The sequence below is a fragment of the Oncorhynchus keta genome, chromosome 9 (assembly GCF_023373465.1).
Source record: "Oncorhynchus keta strain PuntledgeMale-10-30-2019 chromosome 9, Oket_V2, whole genome shotgun sequence".
NCBI lineage: Eukaryota > Metazoa > Chordata > Actinopteri > Salmoniformes > Salmonidae > Oncorhynchus > Oncorhynchus keta.
In genome coordinates, this window is record NC_068429.1 from 30,089,532 (window position 1) to 30,113,116 (window position 23,585).

Here is a 23,585-nt window from a genome sequence, read left to right on the forward strand (position 1 = left end):
TCTTCACTAATAGGCACAAAAGCCAGATCAGAGGTGGAGAGAGAGGGAGCCTGACCCCCAGACAACCTTGTAGACAACGCATCAAAAACCAACAGCAATTTTGATGGTTGTTTATAATTGATTGGACTTAAAAAGTGTTTAGCTGTAGGCCAAAACAAAAAGATGTGTGTGTGTCTTTGTCCTTGTGTGATTAGTGTGTACAGTATTTTATTCAGACCTGGCTGTTGCTGTTGCCTTATGGAATCTCATTTGACCTCTGGGCTCTCTATTGACAAAACAAAGCAGACAAATCGATCCTCCTGGATCTATCCTACCTTCTGCATCTGTCTTCCACTATCTTACCATTCCCTTACATCTCTCTCTCTCTCTCCTCTCTCTCCTCTCTCTCTCTTCTCTCTCTCTTCTCTTTCTCTTCTTTCTCTCTCTCTCTTCTCTATCTCTCTATCTCTTGTCTCTCTCTCTTCTCTCTCCCTTTCTCTCTCTCTCTCTCTCTCTCTCTCTCTCTCTCTCTCTCTCTCTCTCTCTCTCTCTCTCTCTCTCTCTCTCTCTCTCTTCTCTTTCTCTTCTTTCTCTCTCTCTCTTCTCTATCTCTCTCTCTTCTCTCTATCTCTTGTCTCTCTCTCTTCTCTCTCCTTTCTCTCTCTCTCTCTCTCTCTCTCTCTCTCTCTCTCTCTCTCTCTATCCTACAATATCTCCCTTCCCACTGTCTTCTCTGTCTGCCACTTGTACCTGGCATGATGTCTGTGCCACCTGATGCAGAAAAAGGTTAATATGCAGATTGGATATGGGGGAGAGACACAGGGAGCATGATCCATCCATCAGCCTACTGCATGTGGAGTGAAAGAGCACCCCTGAGGTTTGACACTGTAAGGAGATGGGCAAGCGAAGAGGTGCTAACAACACCAAACCCTGCTACAGTCTCAGAGTAATAAGTCCTGGCTGCAGAAACACACCTCTGAAAGATGCAGTAAAATCAATGAGTCTTCCTTTTTTCAGGTCTGTATGATTCACTAATGTAAAGAACCCAGAGAGAGAGGGGAGACGCTGGCCAGAATTCCAAAAATCCCATCTCAGCATCTCAGCCGATCCCGGTGATGAGCTCCAGTGGCAAAACACTGAAAGATGGCCAGTGAAAGATGGCCTCTGAAACCTCCTTCGATGGCCCCCATCTTCCCTGGCAGAGATGCCTAGCAGCCATGGGGAGCAAAGGAGGGAAGGGGAAAAGGAGAGTGAGATGGGGAAGTTTTCTGAGCCCTCTGGGGGAACCTGTCCATGTCTTCCATGTCTATGGAGATATAGTATAGTGTGGTCCTTCTGTGGCTCAGTTGGTAGAGCATGGTCATACAAGACCAGATAATGTATATATAAAACGCCAGGGTAGTGGGTTCGATTCCCAGGGACCACCCATACGTAGAATGTATGCACACATGACTGTAAGTCGCTTTGGATAAAAGCGTCAGCTAAATGGCATATATTATTATATATATTATTATTAGATATCTGATGCTGTACTGTAACTGTACAGGACCTGCCTACTGCCTATTTGTTTGTCTTTTACCAGCCCCTTGGCAACATGTGTGTGTTTTTACACACTATTTGTACATGTTATTTGTCATACAAGACCAGATAATGTAGAGCATATATAAAACAGGTGGTGAGAAGCAGTATAGTGAGGCAGAGGCAGTACTGGTAGAGTATGTATAAAACAGATGGTGAGAAGCAGTATAGTGAGGCAGAGGCAGTACTGGTAGAGTATGTATAAAACAGGTGGTGAGAAGCAGTATAGTGAGGCAGAGGTAGTACTGGTAGAGTATGTATAAAACAGATGGTTAGAATGCAGTATAGTGAGGCAGAGGCAGTGCTGGTAGAGTATGTATAAAACAGATGGTGAGAAGCAGTATAGTGAGGCAGAGGCAGTACTGGTAGAGTATGTATAAAACAGGTGGTGAGAAGCAGTATAGTGAGGTGAGGCAGAGGCAGTACTGGTAGAGTATGTATAAAACAGGTGGTGAGAAGCAGTATAGTGAGGCAGAGGCAGTACTGGTAGAGTATGTATAAAACAGATGGTGAGAAGCAGTATAGTGAGGCAGAGGCAGTACTGGTAGAGTATGTATAAAACAGATGGTGAGAAGCAGTATAGTGAGGCAGAGGCAGTGCTGGTAGAGTATGTATAAAACAGATGGTGAGAAGCAGTATAGTGAGGCAGAGGCAGTGCTGGTAGAGTATGTATAAAACAGATGGTGAGAAGCAGTATAGTGAGGCAGAGGCAGTACTGGTAGAGTATGTATAAAACAGATGGTGAGAAGCAGTATAGTGAGGCAGAGGCAGTACTGGTAGAGTATGTATAAAACAGGTGGTGAGAAGCAGTATAGTGAGGCAGAGGCAGTGCTGGTAGAGTATGTATAAAACAGATGGTGAGAAGCAGTATAGTGAGGCAGAGGCAGTGCTGGTAGAGTATGTATAAAACAGGTGGTGAGAAGCAGTATAGTGAGGCAGAGGCAGTACTGGTAGAGTATGTATAAAACAGATGGTGAGAAGCAGTATAGTGAGGCAGAGGCAGTACTGGTAGAGTATGTATAAAACAGGTGGTGAGAAGCAGTATAGTGAGGCAGAGGCAGTACTGGTAGAGTATGTATAAAACAGGTGGTGAGAAGCAGTATAGTGAGGCAGAGGCAGTACTGGTAGAGTATGTATAAAACAGATGGTGAGAAGCAGTATAGTGAGGCAGAGGCAGTACTGGTAGAGTATGTATAAAACAGATGGTGAGAAGCAGTATAGTGAGGCAGAGGCAGTGCTGGTAGAGTATGTATAAAACAGGTGGTGAGAAGCAGTATAGTGAGGCAGAGGCAGTACTGGTAGAGTATGTATAAAACAGATGGTGAGAAGCAGTATAGTGAGGCAGAGGCAGTACTGGTAGAGTATGTATAAAACAGGTGGTGAGAAGCAGTATAGTGAGGCAGAGGCAGTACTGGTAGAGTATGTATAAAACAGGTGGTGAGAAGCAGTATAGTGAGGCAGAGGCAGTACTGGTAGAGTATGTATAAAACAGATGGTGAGAAGCAGTATAGTGAGGCAGAGGCAGTACTGGTAGAGTATGTATAAAACAGATGGTGAGAAGCAGTATAGTGAGGCAGAGGCAGTACTGGTAGAGTATGTATAAAACAGATGGTGAGAAGCAGTATAGTGAGGCAGTACTGGTAGAGTATGTATAAAACAGATGGTGAGAAGCAGTATAGTGAGGCAGAGGCAGTACTGGTAGAGTATGTATAAAACAGATGGTGAGAAGCAGTATAGTGAGGCAGAGGCAGTGCTGGTAGAGTATGTATAAAACAGGTGGTGAGAAGCAGTATAGTGAGGCAGAGGCAGTACTGGTAGAGTATGTATAAAACAGATGGTGAGAAGCAGTATAGTGAGGCAGAGGCAGTACTGGTAGAGTATGTATAAAACAGGTGGTGAGAAGCAGTATAGTGAGGCAGAGGCAGTACTGGTAGAGTATGTATAAAACAGGTGGTGAGAAGCAGTATAGTGAGGCAGTACTGGTAGAGTATGTATAAAACAGATGGTGAGAAGCAGTATAGTGAGGCAGAGGCAGTACTGGTAGAGTATGTATAAAACAGATGGTGAGAAGCAGTATAGTGAGGCAGAGGCAGTACTGGTAGAGTATGTATAAAACAGATGGTGAGAAGCAGTATAGTGAGGCAGAGGCAGTGCTGGTAGAGTATGTATAAAACAGGTGGTGAGAAGCAGTATAGTGAGGCAGAGGCAGTGCTGGTAGAGTATGTATAAAACAGGTGGTGAGAAGCAGTATAGTGAGGCAGAGGTAGTACTGGTAGAGTATGTATAAAACAGATGGTGAGAAGCAGTATAGTGAGGCAGAGGCAGTACTGGTAGAGTATGTATAAAACAGGTGGTGAGAAGCAGTATAGTGAGGCAGAGGCAGTACTGGTAGAGTATGTATAAAACAGGTGGTGAGAAGCAGTATAGTGAGGCAGAGGCAGTACTGGTAGAGTATGTATAAAACAGGTGGTGAGAAGCAGTATAGTGAGGCAGAGGCAGTACTGGTAGAGTATGTATAAAACAGGTGGTGAGAAGCAGTATAGTGAGGCAGAGGCAGTACTGGTAGAGTATGTATAAAACAGGTGGTGAGAAGCAGTATAGTGAGGCAGAGGCAGTACTGGTAGAGTATGTATAAAACAGGTGGTGAGAAGCAGTATAGTGAGGCAGAGGCAGTACTGGTAGAGTATGTATAAAACAGGTGGTGAGAAGCAGTATAGTGAGGCAGAGGCAGTACTGGTAGAGTATGTATAAAACAGATGGTGAGAAGCAGTATAGTGAGGCAGAGGCAGTACTGGTAGAGTATGTATAAAACAGGTGGTGAGAAGCAGTATAGTGAGGCAGAGGCAGTACTGGTAGAGTATGTATAAAACAGGTGGTGAGAAGCAGTATAGTGAGGCAGAGGCAGTACTGGTAGAGTATGTATAAAACAGATGGTGAGAAGCAGTATAGTGAGGCAGAGGCAGTACTGGTAGAGTATGTATAAAACAGGTGGTGAGAAGCAGTATAGTGAGGCAGAGGCAGTACTGGTAGAGTATGTATAAAACAGGTGGTGAGAAGCAGTATAGTGAGGCAGAGGCAGTACTGGTAGAGTATGTATAAAACAGGTGGTGAGAAGCAGTATAGTGAGGCAGAGGCAGTACTGGTAGAGTATGTATAAAACAGGTGGTGAGAAGCAGTATAGTGAGGCAGAGGCAGTACTGGTAGAGTATGTATAAAACAGGTGGTGAGAAGCAGTATAGTGAGGCAGAGGCAGTGCTGGTAGAGTATGTATAAAACAGATGGTGAGAAGCAGTATAGTGAGGCAGAGGCAGTACTGGTAGAGTATGTATAAAACAGGTGGTGAGAAGCAGTATAGTGAGGCAGAGGCAGTACTGGTAGAGTATGTATAAAACAGATGGTGAGAAGCAGTATATAGTGAGGCAGAGGCAGTACTGGTAGAGTATGTATAAAACAGGTGGTGAGAAGCAGTATAGTGAGGCAGAGGCAGTGCTGGTAGAGTATGTATAAAACAGGTGGTGAGAAGCAGTATAGTGAGGCAGAGGCAGTGCTGGTAGAGTATGTATAAAACAGATGGTGAGAAGCAGTATAGTGAGGCAGAGGCAGTACTGGTAGAGTATGTATAAAACAGATGGTGAGAAGCAGTATAGTGAGGCAGAGGCAGTGCTGGTAGAGTATGTATAAAACAGGTGGTGAGAAGCAGTATAGTGAGGCAGAGGCAGTACTGGTAGAGTATGTATAAAACAGATGGTGAGAAGCAGTATAGTGAGGCAGAGGCAGTACTGGTAGAGTATGTATAAAACAGATGGTGAGAAGCAGTATAGTGAGGCAGAGGCAGTACTGGTAGAGTATGTATAAAACAGATGGTGAGAAGCAGTATAGTGAGGCAGAGGCAGTGCTGGTAGAGTATGTATAAAACAGGTGGTGAGAAGCAGTATAGTGAGGCAGAGGCAGTGCTGGTAGAGTATGTATAAAACAGATGGTGAGAAGCAGTATAGTGAGGCAGTATAGTGAGGCAGAGGTAGTACTGGTAGAGTATGTATAAAACAGATGGTGAGAAGCAGTATAGTGAGGCAGAGGTAGTGCTGGTAGAGTATGTATAAAACAGATGGTGAGAAGCAGTATAGTGAGGCAGAGGCAGTGCTGGTAGAGTATGTATAAAACAGATGGTGAGAAGCAGTATAGTGAGGCAGAGGCAGTACTGGTAGAGTATGTATAAAACAGATGGTGAGAAGCAGTATAGTGAGGCAGAGGCAGTGCTGGTAGAGTATGTATAAAACAGATGGTGAGAAGCAGTATAGTGAGGCAGAGGCAGTACTGGTAGAGTATGTATAAAACAGATGGTGAGAAGCAGTATAGTGAGGCAGAGGTAGTACTGGTAGAGTATGTATAAAACAGATGGTGAGAAGCAGTATAGTGAGGCAGAGGCAGTACTGGTAGAGTATGTATAAAACAGGTGGTGAGAAGCAGTATAGTGAGGCAGAGGCAGTACTGGTAGAGTATGTATAAAACAGATGGTGAGAAGCAGTATAGTGAGGCAGAGGCAGTACTGGTAGAGTATGTATAAAACAGATGGTGAGAAGCAGTATAGTGAGGCAGAGGCAGTACTGGTAGAGTATGTATAAAACAGATGGTGAGAAGCAGTATAGTGAGGCAGAGGCAGTACTGGTAGAGTATGTATAAAACAGATGGTGAGAAGCAGTATAGTGAGGCAGAGGCAGTACTGGTAGAGTATGTATAAAACAGGTGGTGAGAAGCAGTATAGTGAGGCAGAGGCAGTGCTGGTAGAGTATGTATAAAACAGATGGTGAGAAGCAGTATAGTGAGGCAGAGGCAGTACTGGTAGAGTATGTATAAAACAGGTGGTGAGAAGTATGTATAAAACAGATGGTGAGAAGCAGTATAGTGAGGCAGAGGCAGTGGCTGGTAGAGTATGTATAAAACAGGTGGTGAGAAGCAGTATAGTGAGGCAGAGGCAGTACTGGTAGAGTATGTATAAAACAGATGGTGAGAAGCAGTATAGTGAGGCAGAGGTAGTGCTGGTAGAGTATGTATAAAACAGATGGTGAGAAGCAGTATAGTGAGGCAGAGGCAGTGCTGGTAGAGTATGTATAAAACAGATGGTGAGAAGCAGTATAGTGAGGCAGAGGCAGTACTGGTAGAGTATGTATAAAACAGGTGGTGAGAAGCAGTATAGTGAGGCAGAGGCAGTACTGGTAGAGTATGTATAAAACAGATGGTGAGAAGCAGTATAGTGAGGCAGAGGTAGTGCTGGTAGAGTATGTATAAAACAGGTGGTGAGAAGCAGTATAGTGAGGCAGAGGCAGTGCTGGTAGAGTATGTATAAAACAGATGGTGAGAAGCAGTATAGTGAGGCAGAGGTAGTGCTGGTAGAGTATGTATAAAACAGATGGTGAGAAGCAGTATAGTGAGGCAGAGGCAGTGCTGGTAGAGTATGTATAAAACAGATGGTGAGAAGCAGTATAGTGAGGCAGAGGCAGTACTGGTAGAGTATGTATAAAACAGGTGGTGAGAAGCAGTATAGTGAGGCAGAGGCAGTACTGGTAGAGTATGTATAAAACAGGTGGTGAGAAGCAGTATAGTGAGGCAGAGGCAGTACTGGTAGAGTATGTATAAAACAGATGGTGAGAAGCAGTATAGTGAGGCAGAGGCAGTACTGGTAGAGTATGTATAAAACAGATGGTGAGAAGCAGTATAGTGAGGCAGAGGCAGTGCTGGTAGAGTATGTATAAAACAGATGGTGAGAAGCAGTATAGTGAGGCAGAGGCAGTGCTGGTAGAGTATGTATAAAACAGGTGGTGAGAAGCAGTATAGTGAGGCAGAGGCAGTACTGGTAGAGTATGTATAAAACAGATGGTGAGAAGCAGTATAGTGAGGCAGAGGCAGTGCTGGTAGAGTATGTATAAAACAGATGGTGAGAAGCAGTATAGTGAGGCAGAGGCAGTACTGGTAGAGTATGTATAAAACAGATGGTGAGAAGCAGTATAGTGAGGCAGAGGCAGTACTGGTAGAGTATGTATAAAACAGGTGGTGAGAAGCAGTATAGTGAGGCAGAGGCAGTACTGGTAGAGTATGTATAAAACAGATGGTGAGAAGCAGTATAGTGAGGCAGAGGCAGTACTGGTAGAGTATGTATAAAACAGGTGGTGAGAAGCAGTATAGTGAGGCAGAGGCAGTACTGGTAGAGTATGTATAAAACAGGTGGTGAGAAGCAGTATAGTGAGGCAGAGGCAGTACTGGTAGAGTATGTATAAAACAGGTGGTGAGAAGCAGTATAGTGAGGCAGAGGCAGTACTGGTAGAGTATGTATAAAACAGGTGGTGAGAAGCAGTATAGTGAGGCAGAGGCAGTACTGGTAGAGTATGTATAAAACAGGTGGTGAGAAGCAGTATAGTGAGGCAGAGGCAGTACTGGTAGAGTATGTATAAAACAGGTGGTGAGAAGCAGTATAGTGAGAAGCAGTATAGTGAGGCAGAGGCAGTACTGGTAGAGTATGTATAAAACAGCTGGTGAGAAGCAGTATAGTGAGGCAGAGGCAGTACTGGTAGAGTATGTATAAAACAGGTGGTGAGAAGCAGTATAGTGAGGCAGAGGTAGTACTGGTAGAGTATGTATAAAACAGATGGTGAGAAGCAGTATAGTGAGGCAGAGGCAGTACTGGTAGAGTATGTATAAAACAGGTGGTGAGAAGCAGTATAGTGAGGCAGAGGCAGTGCTGGTAGAGTATGTATAAAACAGGTGGTGAGAAGCAGTATAGTGAGGCAGAGGCAGTACTGGTAGAGTATGTATAAAACAGATGGTGAGAAGCAGTATAGTGAGGCAGAGGTAGTACTGGTAGAGTATGTATAAAACAGATGGTGAGAAGCAGTATGGTGAGAAGCAGTATAAAACAGTGAGGCAGAGGCAGTACTGGTAGAGTATGTATAAAACAGATGGTGAGAAGCAGTATAGTGAGGCAGAGGCAGTACTGGTAGAGTATGTATAAAACAGGTGGTGAGAAGCAGTATAGTGAGGCAGAGGCAGTACTGGTAGAGTATGTATAAAACAGATGGTGAGAAGCAGTATAGTGAGGCAGAGGCAGTACTGGTAGAGTATGTATAAAACAGGTGGTGAGAAGCAGTATAGTGAGGCAGAGGCAGTGCTGGTAGAGTATGTATAAAACAGATGGTGAGAAGCAGTATAGTGAGGCAGAGGCAGTGCTGGTAGAGTATGTATAAAACAGGTGGTGAGAAGCAGTATAGTGAGGCAGAGGTAGTACTGGTAGAGTATGTATAAAACAGATGGTGAGAAGCAGTATAGTGAGGCAGAGGCAGTGCTGGTAGAGTATGTATAAAACAGATGGTGAGAAGCAGTATAGTGAGGCAGAGGCAGTGCTGGTAGAGTATGTATAAAACAGGTGGTGAGAAGCAGTATAGTGAGGCAGAGGCAGTGCTGGTAGAGTATGTATAAAACAGATGGTGAGAAGCAGTATAGTGAGGCAGAGGCAGTGCTGGTAGAGTATGTATAAAACAGATGGTGAGAAGCAGTATAGTGAGGCAGAGGCAGTACTGGTAGAGTATGTATAAAACAGATGGTGAGAAGCAGTATAGTGAGGCAGAGGCAGTGCTGGTAGAGTATGTATAAAACAGATGGTGAGAAGCAGTATAGTGAGGCAGAGGCAGTACTGGTAGAGTATGTATAAAACAGATGGTGAGAAGCAGTATAGTGAGGCAGAGGCAGTGCTGGTAGAGTATGTATAAAACAGATGGTGAGAAGCAGTATAGTGAGGCAGAGGCAGTACTGGTAGAGTATGTATAAAACAGATGGTGAGAAGCAGTATAGTGAGGCAGAGGCATGGCTGGTAGAGTATGTATAAAACAGATGGTGAGAAGCAGTATAGTGAGGCAGTGCTGGTAGAGTATGTATAAAACAGATGGTGAGAAGCAGTATAGTGAGGCAGAGGCATGGCTGGTAGTATAGTGAGGCAGAGGCAGTACTGGTAGAGTATGTATAAAACAGATGGTGAGAAGCAGTATAGTGAGGCAGAGGTAGTACTGGTAGAGTATGTATAAAACAGATGGTGAGAAGCAGTATAGTGAGGCAGAGGCAGTACTGGTAGAGTATGTATAAAACAGATGGTGAGAAGCAGTATAGTGAGGCAGAGGCAGTGCTGGTAGAGTATGTATAAAACAGATGGTGAGAAGCAGTATAGTGAGGCAGAGGTAGTGCTGGTAGAGTATGTATAAAACAGATGGTGAGAAGCAGTATAGTGAGGCAGAGGCAGTACTGGTAGAGTATGTATAAAACAGGTGGTGAGAAGCAGTATAGTGAGGCAGAGGTAGTACTGGTAGAGTATGTATAAAACAGATGGTGAGAAGCAGTATAGTGAGGAAGAGGTAGTACTGGTAGAGTATGTATAAAACAGATGGTTAGAAGCAGTATAGTGAGGAAGAGGTAGTACTGGTAGAGTATGTATAAAACAGATGGTGAGAAGCAGTATAGTGAGGAAGAGGTAGTACTGGTAGAGTATGTATAAAACAGATGGTTAGAAGCAGTATAGTGAGGCAGAGGCATGGCTGGTAGAGCATGTCTTGCTGTCCTAGCTCTCTGATCACGTCTCAGACTTCCAGTCACACACTGGAGAGGAAACACTTCCCTGTTCCCTCTAAACTCCCAATCCCCCCGAGAGCCAGCTAGGCTTGACACTGCTGGACCCTTTCACTTTCAGGGTCAGATTAGGGGAGCATATGGCTTAAAGGGACACCAAGAAGGTCTGTAGAGGATACTGGTGGATACTGTGCTACCCCGGGTTGTTCTGAGACCTTGGACATGCTTTAGACCACAGAGTCAGAGTGGGCTTCAGAGCAGGCAGGGGACACAGACTAGCACCTGGCTGTGAGAACACTCACACACACACACACACACACACACACACACACACACACACACACACACACACACACACACACACACACACACACACACACACACACACACACACACACACACACACACACACACACACACACACACACACACACACACACACACACACACACACACACACACACACACACATCCCCGCACACACTCCCATGTGGAGTTTCAGTCACCAGATTAGTATCCACAGAATGTAATATTTGGAGTTATAGGTTTTTCCTTTATTCCGCTGTGAGAGTAAAATAAAACTACTTTCCCTCTTTTCTCTGTGTAATCCCTAATCTCACCAGTCACCAACAGTAATCCTAATCGTCTAAAAACATGCAGCGGAGCATGATACAGTAGGGACCCGAAACAGACGTAGGAAAAGGAAAAGTGCTTGTTTCTTCCTCTTTATCCCTCTATCCAGCTGCACATCTGCTGGATGTCTCATGTATATTGGCATGCTCTGATAAACAAGAGTGATGTCATAATTAGTGAAGCTCCCCATGAGAGAGGGAAGGGAACATTTAGAAGAAATGAGAGTAAATAGAGAAGAGGGAGAGAGGTAGAGGCAATAGAGAGATAAATAAAGAGAGACAGAGACAGAGGGAAAGACAGAGAGATATATAGAAAGGGGGAGGAGGAGAAGAGAGAAAGAAACCCAAGTCTTAAACAGAGCCTTGTATTTAGTTCCAGTCCCTCCTGGTGTGGATTCGGACACTGACAGGATCACATTTAACACATGTTGTCAGATGAAGCAGGGGGATTCCATTGGACAACAAGGGAGGACTCTCACATTGAGCTCCGAGAGGTCAAAGTGCACAACCCTGCCCCTTCCTCCTCCGTCCTGCCACCCCACTGTAACTAGTCAGCTGGTCCTACTCACCATGCCACCACACCCGCCACGAACAGCGGGACCTGTTGTGTCCCCCTCTGATGACCTTCTCCATCCCACAATGCTCCTCTCTGTGGGGCCCTCAGGACCAGCTGCAGACCTTGGCTCCCTCATCTGCCTTATTGACAGGAAGTGAATCATCAATCCAGACTCAACCCCTGACCCCTCTGTCTCTCATAGTACTTCCTAGCCCTCAGTACCCGGGTTGGCCAAATAGTGTTTACACAACTATTTCATGGCAGGGCCAGGTCAGATTAGATCAGATGAGCTGATACCATGCTCCTCCACGATATGAAGTCTAATGAAGTGTGAACGTGGCTTTGGCCACACCACATCCAAGGCTAATTAAAGGATAGTGTAAACAGAAAAGTAGCACATCTGATATCGAAGAAAGGCTGATTTTACTTTGCATATTTTGTGAAAAGGCCAACAACAAAAAACTCTCCTACGGAGACACACACACACTTACACACATAGTCACAACTGTTCCGGTTCAGAATATTCAGAAGCTCTTTGTTCCTGATTGAGAGATTACATCACAGCATCAACTTTTTTTTTTAAAGAATGAAGCCGGGTAGTTTCAAAAACTGTCAAGATCCTTTTACATTACAGCCAAAAACTTCTTATCGTTTGCCAAAGCAGTTAGATCTCCCCATTTCCGATCAAAAGCCCTATAATCTCAGAGAAACGATTTATGTGGCTTTCTTTGTGTCTGTGATATATCGACGGGGGGATTCTGAACACTCATGTCCTCTGAGCTTGGCTGAGGAGAGGAGTCGAGAAGCAAAACACTGTTTGTCTTTGAGAGTAAACAGAGTTTAGTGAGGGATGAGCTCACCTGTGGAAATAGACGAGTGGAGCAAGGGAGGAGAATAAGAGAAGTAGATGGAGAGAGGTGCAGGCGACGCTTGGAGGGTTTCAGAACCTTACAGACACTTTATCCAACACCAGATGTGCTGTGGATTATGAGTGAGCTAAATGAATCCCTGTCTTGATCCTATCTTGTGTCTTTGATGCTTTTTTCTATATTCTCTTCTCTCAAAATACAGAAGGAGTTGTGTTTCTGGGGACTGGGGGTTGTTAGGGGGAGATTAGGTCTCCAACAGTCTCTGTTCCCATATCATCCTGGCGTTAATCAAAAGTTTCCTTATCAAACACAACTCGCTCAGTTGAACTCACAAATTCCCAGGAAAGATGTAATTGTCTCTTAGGCTGATAACTGGAAAAAACAGTAAACACTTATAAAATGCTGACTGCAGCTGTCGGCTCTGGCTAAAAGTTGCCAGTAAAAACACATCTAAGATCAGCTTTAATGTAAAAAAATGCATGTCCTGTCAAGTTCTGAATAAATAATAAAGGACCAAACATGACCCTGCAGCTTTAACTAAGGCTATGGAGCGTATACACTGCATGCTAGACATCAACTGACTGACAGCTGGTTCATTCCCATATTGTGCTGTGTGCAGTCTGTGGAGGGCATACTTTGGACCTGGGCCATAACAATCACCAGCGAGACTGACGCACCCCCCACCCACCCACCCACCCACCCACCCACCCACCCACCCACACACACCCACACACACACACACACACACACACACACACACACACACACACACACACACACACACACACACACACACACACACACACACACACACACACACACACACACACAGGAGATAAAGGGAAAGAGGGGATTTAACCACCAAAACAAGTGAAGCAGGGAATGGAAACCCAGCTAGCGAGCAGTCCAAACGCTCAACTCCATCTAACACCATAGGATGGACAAAGTACTGACTAGTGAAGGGTGGAGGAAAGTGACAGATAGAGAAGTGACATAAAATAGGTGTACTTAAAATAAAGAGGGGGTACTTAAAGTAGATGTGCTTTATATGTAACTTCCATCAAAGTAGCAAAGTTCTCCAGGGGACCACAAGCCAAGATAGATGCAGGATTATGCTTTATGTTCCTATCAAACTTAACCATAAAACATTCAACTGAGAAAACAATAAACCGCATGAAGAGATTGAGAGAGACAGAAAGAGAGAGAGACCGAAAGACAGAGGGAGAGAGAAAGAGCGGAAGAACAAGAGAAGAGCGGGTGTTCCTTGCTGACAGTTCCATTGTTCCAGTACATCCATATTCAGGAAGCTGGTGGCAGCACAAACAAACAGGTCTAGGTCGATCAATACAATGGCACCTCTTAGCATTCAACACAGAATTACATTAATACACACCGCAGGAGGGGGATCGATCATCAAGCAGACGAAAGCCATCCACTACTGGAGAGTACACAGACACGTACGTACGCACGCGCTCACACACACGTACGTACGCACGCGCTCACACACACACACACACACACACACACACACACACACACACACACACACACACACACACACACACACACACACACACACACACACACACACACACACACACACACACACACACACACACACACACACACACACACACACACACACACTTTATCAAATACAAATGCATTTCAACATATGCATGCCCACATGCAAACTCTTTGTGAAAATACTTTGACCTTTTCTTATCCTCCTGCCTTCCATGTCTGTTCAAACAGATCTCCAAGGCATCCCAGTCAAACTTCTCCCAAAATGTGGTATTACCAGAGGACACTTTCTGCACTGGGAGGCAGCTTAGTCAAAGGTTGTCTGCTATGAACAAGAACATTGCTTTTAGATGTTCAAACAGTCAGATTATATAGAAATCATTACACCACCACACTTTTTTCTTTTATCTATTAATAATGCAGTAGAACAACAAGCACATAGACAACACAGTCACTTGGAGAACACCACTGAAAGGCATGCTGCTGCATGGTGCATTATGGAGAACACCACTGAAATGTATGCTGCTGCATGGTGCATTATGGAGAACACCACTGAAAGGTATGCTGCTGCATGGTGCATTATGGAGAACACCACTGAAAGGTATGCTGCTGCATGGTGCATTATGGAGAACACCACTGAAAGGTATGCTGCTGCATTGTGCATAATGGAGAACACCACTGAAAGGTATGCTGCTGCACGGTGCATAATGGAGAACACCACTGAAAGGTATGCTGCTGCACGGTGCATAATGGAGAACACCACTGAAAGGTATGCTGCTGCACGGTGCATAATGGAGAACACCAGTGAAAGGTATGCTGCTGCATGGTGCATTATGGAGAACACCACTGAAAGGTATGCTGCTGCATTGTGCATAATGGAGAACACCACTGAAAGGTATGCTGCTGCACGGTGCATAGTGGAGAACACCACTGAAAGGTATGCTGCTGCAAGGTGCATTATGGAGAACACCACTGAAAGGTATGCTGCTGCATTGTGCATAATGGAGAACACCACTGAAAGGTATGCTGCTGCACGGTGCATAATGGAGAACACCACTGAAAGGTATGCTGCTGCATTGTGCATAATGGAGAACACCACTGAAAGGTATGCTGCTGCACGGTGCATAATGGAGAACACCACTGAAAGGTATGCTGCTGCATTGTGCATAATGGAGAACACCACTGAAAGGTATGCTGCTGCACGGTGCATAATGGAGAACACCACTGAAAGGTATGATGCTGCATGGCGCATAATGGAGAACACCACTGAAAGGTATGCTGCTGCATTGTGCATAATGGAGAACACCACTGAAAGGTATGATGCTGTATGGTGCATAATGGAGAACACCACTGAAAGGTATGATGCTGTATGGTGCATAATGGAGAACACCACTGAAAGGTATGATGCTGCATTGTGCATAATGGAGAACACCACTGAAAGGTATGATGCTGTATGGTGCATAATGGAGAACACCACTGAAAGGTATGATGCTGCATTGTGCATAATGGAGAACACCACTGAAAGGTATGATGCTGTATGGTGCATAATGGAGAACACCACTGAAAGGTATGATGCTGTATGGCGCATAATGGAGAACACCACTGAAAGGTATGATGCTGCATGGCGCATAATGGAGAACACCACTGAAAGGTATGCTGCTGTATGGTGCATAATGGGGAACACCACTGAAAGGTATAATGCTGTATGGCGCATAATGGAGAACACCACTGAAAGGTATGATGCTGCATGGCGCATAATGGAGAACACCACTGAAAGGTATGATGCTGCATTGTGCATAATGGAGAACACCACTGAAAGGTATGCTGCTGCACGGTGCATAATGGAGAACACCACTGAAAGGTATGATGCTGCATTGTGCATAATGGAGAACACCACTGAAAGGTATGATGCTGTATAGCGCATAATGGAGAACACCACTGAAAGGTATGCTGCTGCACGATGCATAATGGAGAACACCACTGAAAGGTATGCTGCTGTATGGTGCATAATGGAGAACACCACTGAAAGGTATGATGCTGCATTGTGCATAATGGAGAACACCACTGAAAGGTATGATGCTGCATTGTGCATAATGGAGAACACCACTGAAAGGTATGATGCTGTATAGCGCATAATGGAGAACACCACTGAAAGGTATGATGCTGCATGGCGCATAATGGAGAACACCACTGAAAGGTATGATGCTGCATTGTGCATAATGGAGAACACCACTGAAAGGTATGCTGCTGCACCACTGAAAGGTGATGCATAATGGAGAACACCACTGAAAGGTATGATGCTGCATGGCGCATAATGGAGAACACCACTGAAAGGTATGATGCTGCATAGTGCATAATGGAGAACACCACTGAAAGGTATGATGCTGCATGGCGCATAATGGAGAACACCACTGAAAGGTATGATGCTGCATTGTGCATAATGGAGAACACCACTGAAAGGTATGCTGCTGCACGGTGCATAATGGAGAACACCACTGAAAGGTATGATGCTGTATAGCGCATAATGGAGAACACCACTGAAAGGTATGATGCTGTATGGCGCATAATGGAGAACACCACTGAAAGGTATGATGCTGTATAGCGCATAATGGAGAACACCACTGAAAGGTATGATGCTGTATAGCGCATAATGGAGAACACCACTGAAAGGTATGCTGCTGCACGGTGCATAATGGAGAACACCACTGAAAGGTATGATGCTGTATAGCGCATAATGGAGAACACCACTGAAAGGTATGCTGCTGCACGGTGCATAATGGAGAACACCACTGAAAGGTATGCTGCTGTATGGTGCATAATGGAGAACACCACTGAAAGGTATGATGCTGCATGGTGCATAATGGAGAACACCACTGAAAGGTATGCTGCTGCACGGTGCATAATGGAGAACACCACTGAAAGGTATGCTGCTGCATGGCGCATAATGGAGAACACAATTTATGCATCTTCGGAGGTGCGTATAATGTGGATGTTAGAAGAGGATGCATAATAAATTGCGATAACATGTCCATTATGTGTGCCCATCCAGACGAAGGCCTTACATTACATTACATCGGCATGTTTATGCACAGCACACACACAGGCTTCGTCCCAATTGGCACACTATTCACTATTTAGAGCACTACTTTTGACCAGAGATGTGCCTAGTTAAAAGTAGTGCACTATATAGGCAATAGGGTGCCATTTGGGACGCATCGGTAATATGCACACGAAGCAGAGACATCCTCTTTATATGAGCTTTTAACATGGAGGAAAAACAGGTACAGGGGATATTTACACACTTAATCATTCCAATGGGCTTTGTAGATAATGAGAGGATTAAAGCCCACTGCTTCCTCACTATATATCATCTACCACACTACGAGAGAGAGAGAGAGAGCGAGAGACCTGATGATAAATGACTACTTTCATATGACTAGGGGTTTCTCTACACAGGGAGTCAAGAAGGAAAGAAAACACTGTATAATGTTTCTCCCAAGTGCTTCACTATATCTCACTACTTCAATACAATGTTTCTGCTGCAGTAGCTTGTGTCTTCATCCATGCCATCTTCATTAGAGTACTACTGTAGAAGTGCACAAAGGACAGGGTACCTCACAGTATACACTAAGTTACCAAAAGTATGTGGACACCTACTCGTCGAACATCTGATTGTAAAATCATTGGAATTAATATGGAGTTGGACCCCCCTTTGCTGTTATAACAACCTCCACTCTTCTTGCTTCCACTCAGCCACAAGGGAACTAATTTCATGAAGCTCCCAACTAACAGTTATTGTGCTGACATTGCTTGCAGACACAGTTTGGAACTCGGTAGTGAGTGTTGCAACTTGAGGATAGCCGATTTTTATATGCTACGCTCTTCAGCATTCGGCGGTCCCCATTCTGAGAGCTTGTGTGGCCTACCACTTCGAGGCTGAGCCATTGTTGCTCATCGACGTTTCCACTTCACAATAACAGCACTTACAGTTGACCGGGGCAGCTCTAGCAGGGCAGAAATTTGATGAACTGACCTGCTAGAAAGCTATAAGATTGGGTGACCATTTTATTAATTGTTCAGCAGACTATTTACATTGACACTCAGCCTTTGTTTTTACACTGCTGCTACTCAATGTTTATTATCCAATCAAAGTCACTTTACCCCTACCTACAAATGACCTCGACTAACCTGTACCCCCTCACATTGACTCGGTACCGGTATCCCCTGTATAGCCTTGTAATTGTTATGTAATTTTATTGTGTTATATTATTTACTTTAGTCTATTTAGTAAATATTTTCTTAACTCTTAAATTGCATTGTTGTAAGTAAGTAAACATTTCATTGTAAGGTAACGTGACAGATATAATCTGATTTAATTTAAATTGATGATGAGGGACTGGCTGCTGACAGAGATGGCGAAAGGGAGGAAGGAGAGCGAGAGGGTTTGGGTGGAGAGAGAGGGGGGCTGGAAGGGAGAGGGAGGAAATAGAGGGGGAGAGACAGAAAATGAGATAGAAAAAGAGAAATGGAGAGACAAAGACACAGAGAGGGAGAGAGAGACCGAGGGAAATCAAGAGACAGTCAGCATGGTCCCAGCAGGCACATCAGTGACACAAGGCTAATGGGTATCAGACTCTATTGAACAGGCAAGTCACCCCTCATAGACACAGGACAGGTGATTCATTCAAACCTACCGGGATGGATAGAGAGAGAGAAGGGGGGGATCAATATGGCAGATCCTTCACACTGGCCCTCTGTGTGGGGCTTACCTCGACCGGTTAATGGTAACTGTTGTCAGCTCGATGAGAGCGATCTGCATTGGACCGGTCAAGTGTGTGTCTGCGTGTGAAGGGGGAGCGATGGAGCTGTTCCGGAGGGCAGCTGTTCCTCCGGCGTGCTATGTTTTCGAAGGAGGCCTAGCTGTAGACTGATTCACAGTGGTAACGTGACAGTGATGGAGGCGAAGGCGCACCTAAATACAGCTTCTGATAACAGATGTTATCCATCCCATCATTGGCACCTTTTCACTGTGGTGGAGGAAGTACCCATTTCTGGCCCCATCACCCCTTGGCAAGTATTTACAGTGAAAATAAAGACCAAATCCCACATCAGAGGCTCTCAGTTAGTCAGCGGTTTATATGTGTGCTTCTGAATTAGACCCCACCAGGGAGAACACACACGGTAAATAAGTCAGCTCAAGTTAGAAAGTAAACAAACTGTGATGTCGGAGCCAATTTGGAGACCCCCTAAAACAGTAGTTTTATTTAACTGCCAAAGTGGGTCCAAACCTCTAGAACCATTTGATGTTGGATCTCTTTTGGGTACCAATTTGACATGGTGCCGTGCCAAACGCCACACACTAAAGGATTGAATAAAGCTGGCCTGGTGCCCTACTGTGATATTTATTCCATATGTCACAGAAGGAAGAGAAAGACATGCACAGTCACACACATAGACTGACTGCCATCCACCAGACCTGCCAAGGAACACCTGCATAACTGTGAAACGCCATCCAGTGTTATGGAGAATCCCTAAGTGTGTGTGTGTGTGTGTGTGTGTGTGGACACTATGAAATTGTGTGTGCGTGCCGGGGAGAATGCAAATCCTCAGGCTGGTTGAATAGGTGAGTGGTTTGTGTTTGTCTGTGAGTTATTACTGTGTGTACTAGCCAGGGTGCGTTAGTGTGACTGTATGCATATGCATTTATTTGTGTAGGTCTAAGTGTTATTGTACTATTTAAATGAATGTGGTTGAGTGTCAGTATGTGTATATATACTGAACAAAAAAATAAATGCAACATGCAACAATTTCAATGATTTTACTGTGTTACAGTTCATATAAGGAAATTAGTCAATTGAAATAAATTCCTTAAGACCTAATGTATGGATTTCACATTACTGAGCAGGGGCGCAGCCATGGATGGGCCTGGGAGGGCATAGGCCCACCCACATCCAATCAGAATGAGTTTTTCCCCACAAAAGGGGTTTATTACAGACAGAAAAACTCCTCAGTTTCATCAGCTGTCCGGGTGGCTGGTTCTCAGATGATCCCGCAGGTGAAGAAGCCGGATGTGGAGGGGGCTTATGGTAGAGAAATGAATATTCAATTATCTGGCAACAGCTCTGGTGGACATTCGTGCAATTAGAATACCAATTGCACGCTCCCTCAAAACTTGAGACATCTATGGCATTGTGTTGTGTGACAAAACTGCACATTTTAAAGTGGCCTTTTATTTTCCACAGCACAAGGTGCACCTGTGTAATAATCATGCTGTTTAATCAGCTTCTTGATATGTCACACCTGTCAGGTGGATGGGTTATCTTGGTAAAGGAGAAATGCTCACTAACAGGGATGTAATCAAATTTGTGCACAAAATTTGAGAGAAATAAGCTTTTTGTGCATATGGAACATTTGTGTAATCTTTTATTTCAGCTCATGAGACATGGTACCAACACTTTACATGTTGTGCTTATATTTTGTTGTGTATGTCTATGTACAACTATGTGTGTGAGTATGTATGTATGTGTCTGTATATAATTCATGGCCAGGAAGGTAAAGACTAGTGGCATAGAGACAGATTTGCCCTCCTAGTTTAAGCCGTGAGCCTCCTTGACAACACATTAAGTAACAACACCAACTGGCCTTGAACCCACACACACCTAAACCACATACAAAAAAATCCTGACAATGGATATTACAAGCCCCATCATGCCACAGGATAAACAAACTTTTCATCCTGCAAGGCAGACAGTGTGAAAGTTTCTACTGCCATTTTCACACGCAAGGATGTTACAACCCCTAGCTGCAACAAACTGCATTCGACACACTAGCAGTTTCCCCAGAAAAGGTAGGAAGTGGAACATCACAATAACACAATGAAAACAACATTTCAGAATTGCCCCGGGTGGTGAAAAGTGCATCACAGTGTTGGGTGACGAGGACTTACTGTGACATAAAGTTTTCCTGTGTTACCTGAGTACGGGGACTGTGCCAGCAGCTTTCAGAGTGGGTGGAATGCCAGGGGCCACTAGAATGGCAGGGCCGAAGACAGTCTACATAGTCTAGATATTGTGTGTCTTGTTCATGGAGAGAAATGGAGAGAACACAACACCTATGGCCATGAAACAGCACAACAATGTCCCACTGTGAATCACCGTCAACCAGTGATGGAGAAAAGGCTATTTTCAGAGGCAAAGACTTTTGAATGAACAAAGTTAAAACAAGTACTGCTGAAGCAAAAAACTGTTAAATTGAAAATGGACAACCAATTCTGAAGAAATAAGGTGAGGCAGGAGATTGTGTTTTGGTTGGAGACTGAGGGGACACTAGCTGCTACCTGGCACCCCTAGACAGGATTGTTCTTAGAAATTGTGCCAAAGTTCAAACTCCACCAACACTCCCATTAATAAAATGGTCTGGACTCAAATAACCCACATACTGTGGCATTACAGCTCTGTGTGCATGTGTGTATGTGTGAGTGTGGGTATGTGTGCGTGTGTGTATGTGTGCGTGCGTCAGTGATCCAATGTATGCAGTGGCCTGTGAGTTCCTCTTGCTTGGCTCATGCTAAATTAGATCTCATTTGCCATGCTGGATGGTGAGGAGGAGTGCCCATATAGAGCTTAGCTGGCATGGTAGGAAGGGTGGGTAGTGATACCACCCCACACAGCAGCACCCACTGATCACAGTACTAATGAGACTAATGACTGTTAATTAGCTATTCAGTCTCCTCTCTCCCTAAATCCCGTCTTCACGTATATGAGTCTGTGACGCCACACTGGGACCATGGGGCTCGCCTTATTGCAGGGCCTGCTGTCAAACCCCAGCCCCAGACACTTACCCCTAGGCAGAGCAAGGAGATCTAAGAGGACAGAAACATGAATGTAACATTCATGAATGGCAGTCTGGCAGTGTGACAGTCTGGCAGTCTGGCAGCCAGGCAGCAGCAGTGGGCTACGGGGCTCTAAGACAAATGCGACTAGCAAATTAATAGAATGCCTGCTTATGTGTTAAATTATAAATATATAATTTAACACTTCACACGGCCTGTTTACACACTTCCATAAGTTATCGCAAACCATATTCATCGACTTCAGATCGTTCCACAAAAACAGGGAAAATCTTGAGTGTTTATTTTCGTGTGAATCAGGAGGATTGTATTTGTGGGACTGTCTCCCGGTCAAATGTATTTATAGTCAGACATATAGGCACATGGTGAAACAGAACCATTTAATTAAAGCAGTGTATTGGTAAAGTGGAAAAGGTGGTTAGGGCTGCGGGATGCAAACCACAGGCATGGAGGAGACAATTGATCTGGAGAAATTGATAATAACACGACGCAGAGCACAGTAAGCCTGTTCTCTATTGTCTTCACCTTACGCTGAAAATCCTGACTTAGTCCATCATAAGATTCTACTGAACAATGAGAGAAAGCACACAAAAGTAGAGGATTCATCTGGGTCCCCATATTCTTGGACTGGGGAAGGAAAAGGAACAGTCATGCCACAAAAGACTCGGAAGAACAGAACCTCTCTCTCTTTCTCCGAACTCTTCTTTTTAGATGCAGAGGTAATTATACTGAACAAAAACGCAACATGCAACAATTTCAATGATTTTACTGAGTTACCGTTCATATAAGGAAATAAGTCAATTGAAGTAAATTCCTTAAGACTTAATGAAATAATTTTACACGACTGAGCAGGAGCGCAGCCATGGGTGGGCTTGGGAGGGCATAGCCCCACCCACTTGGAAGCCAGGCCCAGGCCCAGCCAATCAGAATCAGTTTTCCCCCATGAAAGGGCTTTATTACAGACAGAAATACTCCTCAGTTTCATCAGCTGTCCGGGTGGCTGGTCTCAGATGATCCCACAGGTCAAGAAGCCGGATGTGGAGGTCCGGAGCTGGCATGGTTACAAGTGATCTGTGGTTGTGAGGCCGGTTGGAAGTACTAAAATCTGACAAGGCAGTTAACCCACTGTTCCTAGTTCATCAATAAAAATAAGAATTTGTTCTGAACTGACTTTCCTCGCTAAATAAAAACATGCTCTTAAGGTGTCTTTGTGTAAGTAAGGACTCTTGGTCACTTTAAGGGCATTATTGTACTGCTCACGTTTCTGTTTCTATACTGTACATGGTCTATTCCCAAACTGGGGTACGCCAAATAAAAATGTCATTCACATTTTCACACTACAGTGAAAATGGTTATCTTTGTTAAAGCAAGGCCCCTGAACTCTCGTGTATTTTCTGTATTATGCAATATGGGCAGCAACCATAACGCTTTTACAAAGTATTGACACGTTTTTTTTAATTGAGAGACGAGCTTAAAGTTTTCTTTACTGACCATAATTTTCAATTGCCTGACCGTTTGCACGATGACGAGTTTCTCACACGACTGGCCTATCTGGGTGATGTTTTGTCTTTCATGAATGATCTGAAATTAGGATTACAGGGACTCTCCGCAACTATATTCAATGTGTGGGACATAATTGAGGCTATGAATCAGAAGTTAATAATATAATAATAATAGAAGTTGGAGCTCTTCTCTATCTGCATTAACAAGGACAACACACAGGTTTTTCCATCATTGTATGATTTCTTGTGTGCAAATCAACTCAAGCTTACGGACAATGTCAAATGGGATATAGTGAAGCACCTGAGTGAGTTGGGTGCGCAATTACGCAGGTACTTTCCCGAAATGGACGACACAAACAACTGGATTCGTTATCCCTTTCCTGCCCTGCCTCCAGTTCACTTACCGATATCTGAACAAGAGAACCTCATCGAAATTGCAACAAGCGGTTCTGTGAAAATGTAATATCATCAGAAGCCACTGCCAGATTTCTG

At 44.3% G+C, this 23,585-nt stretch overlaps 1 protein-coding gene and 1 long non-coding RNA gene across 2 annotated transcripts in view; one reads left to right on the forward strand and one right to left on the reverse strand.

Moving 5' to 3' along the window:
* The window catches only part of LOC118387482 (matrix metalloproteinase-17), a 104,383-nt gene that overhangs the window by 69,340 nt on the left and 11,458 nt on the right, over positions 1-23,585 (reverse strand). The window lies entirely within an intron of this gene.
* LOC127931832 (uncharacterized) lies at positions 5,030-12,586 on the forward strand. The gene is made up of 4 exons (XR_008143222.1): positions 5,030-5,475; positions 6,501-6,848; positions 8,256-8,400; positions 10,067-12,586. It is a non-coding gene; the product is annotated as an uncharacterized LOC127931832 (long non-coding RNA).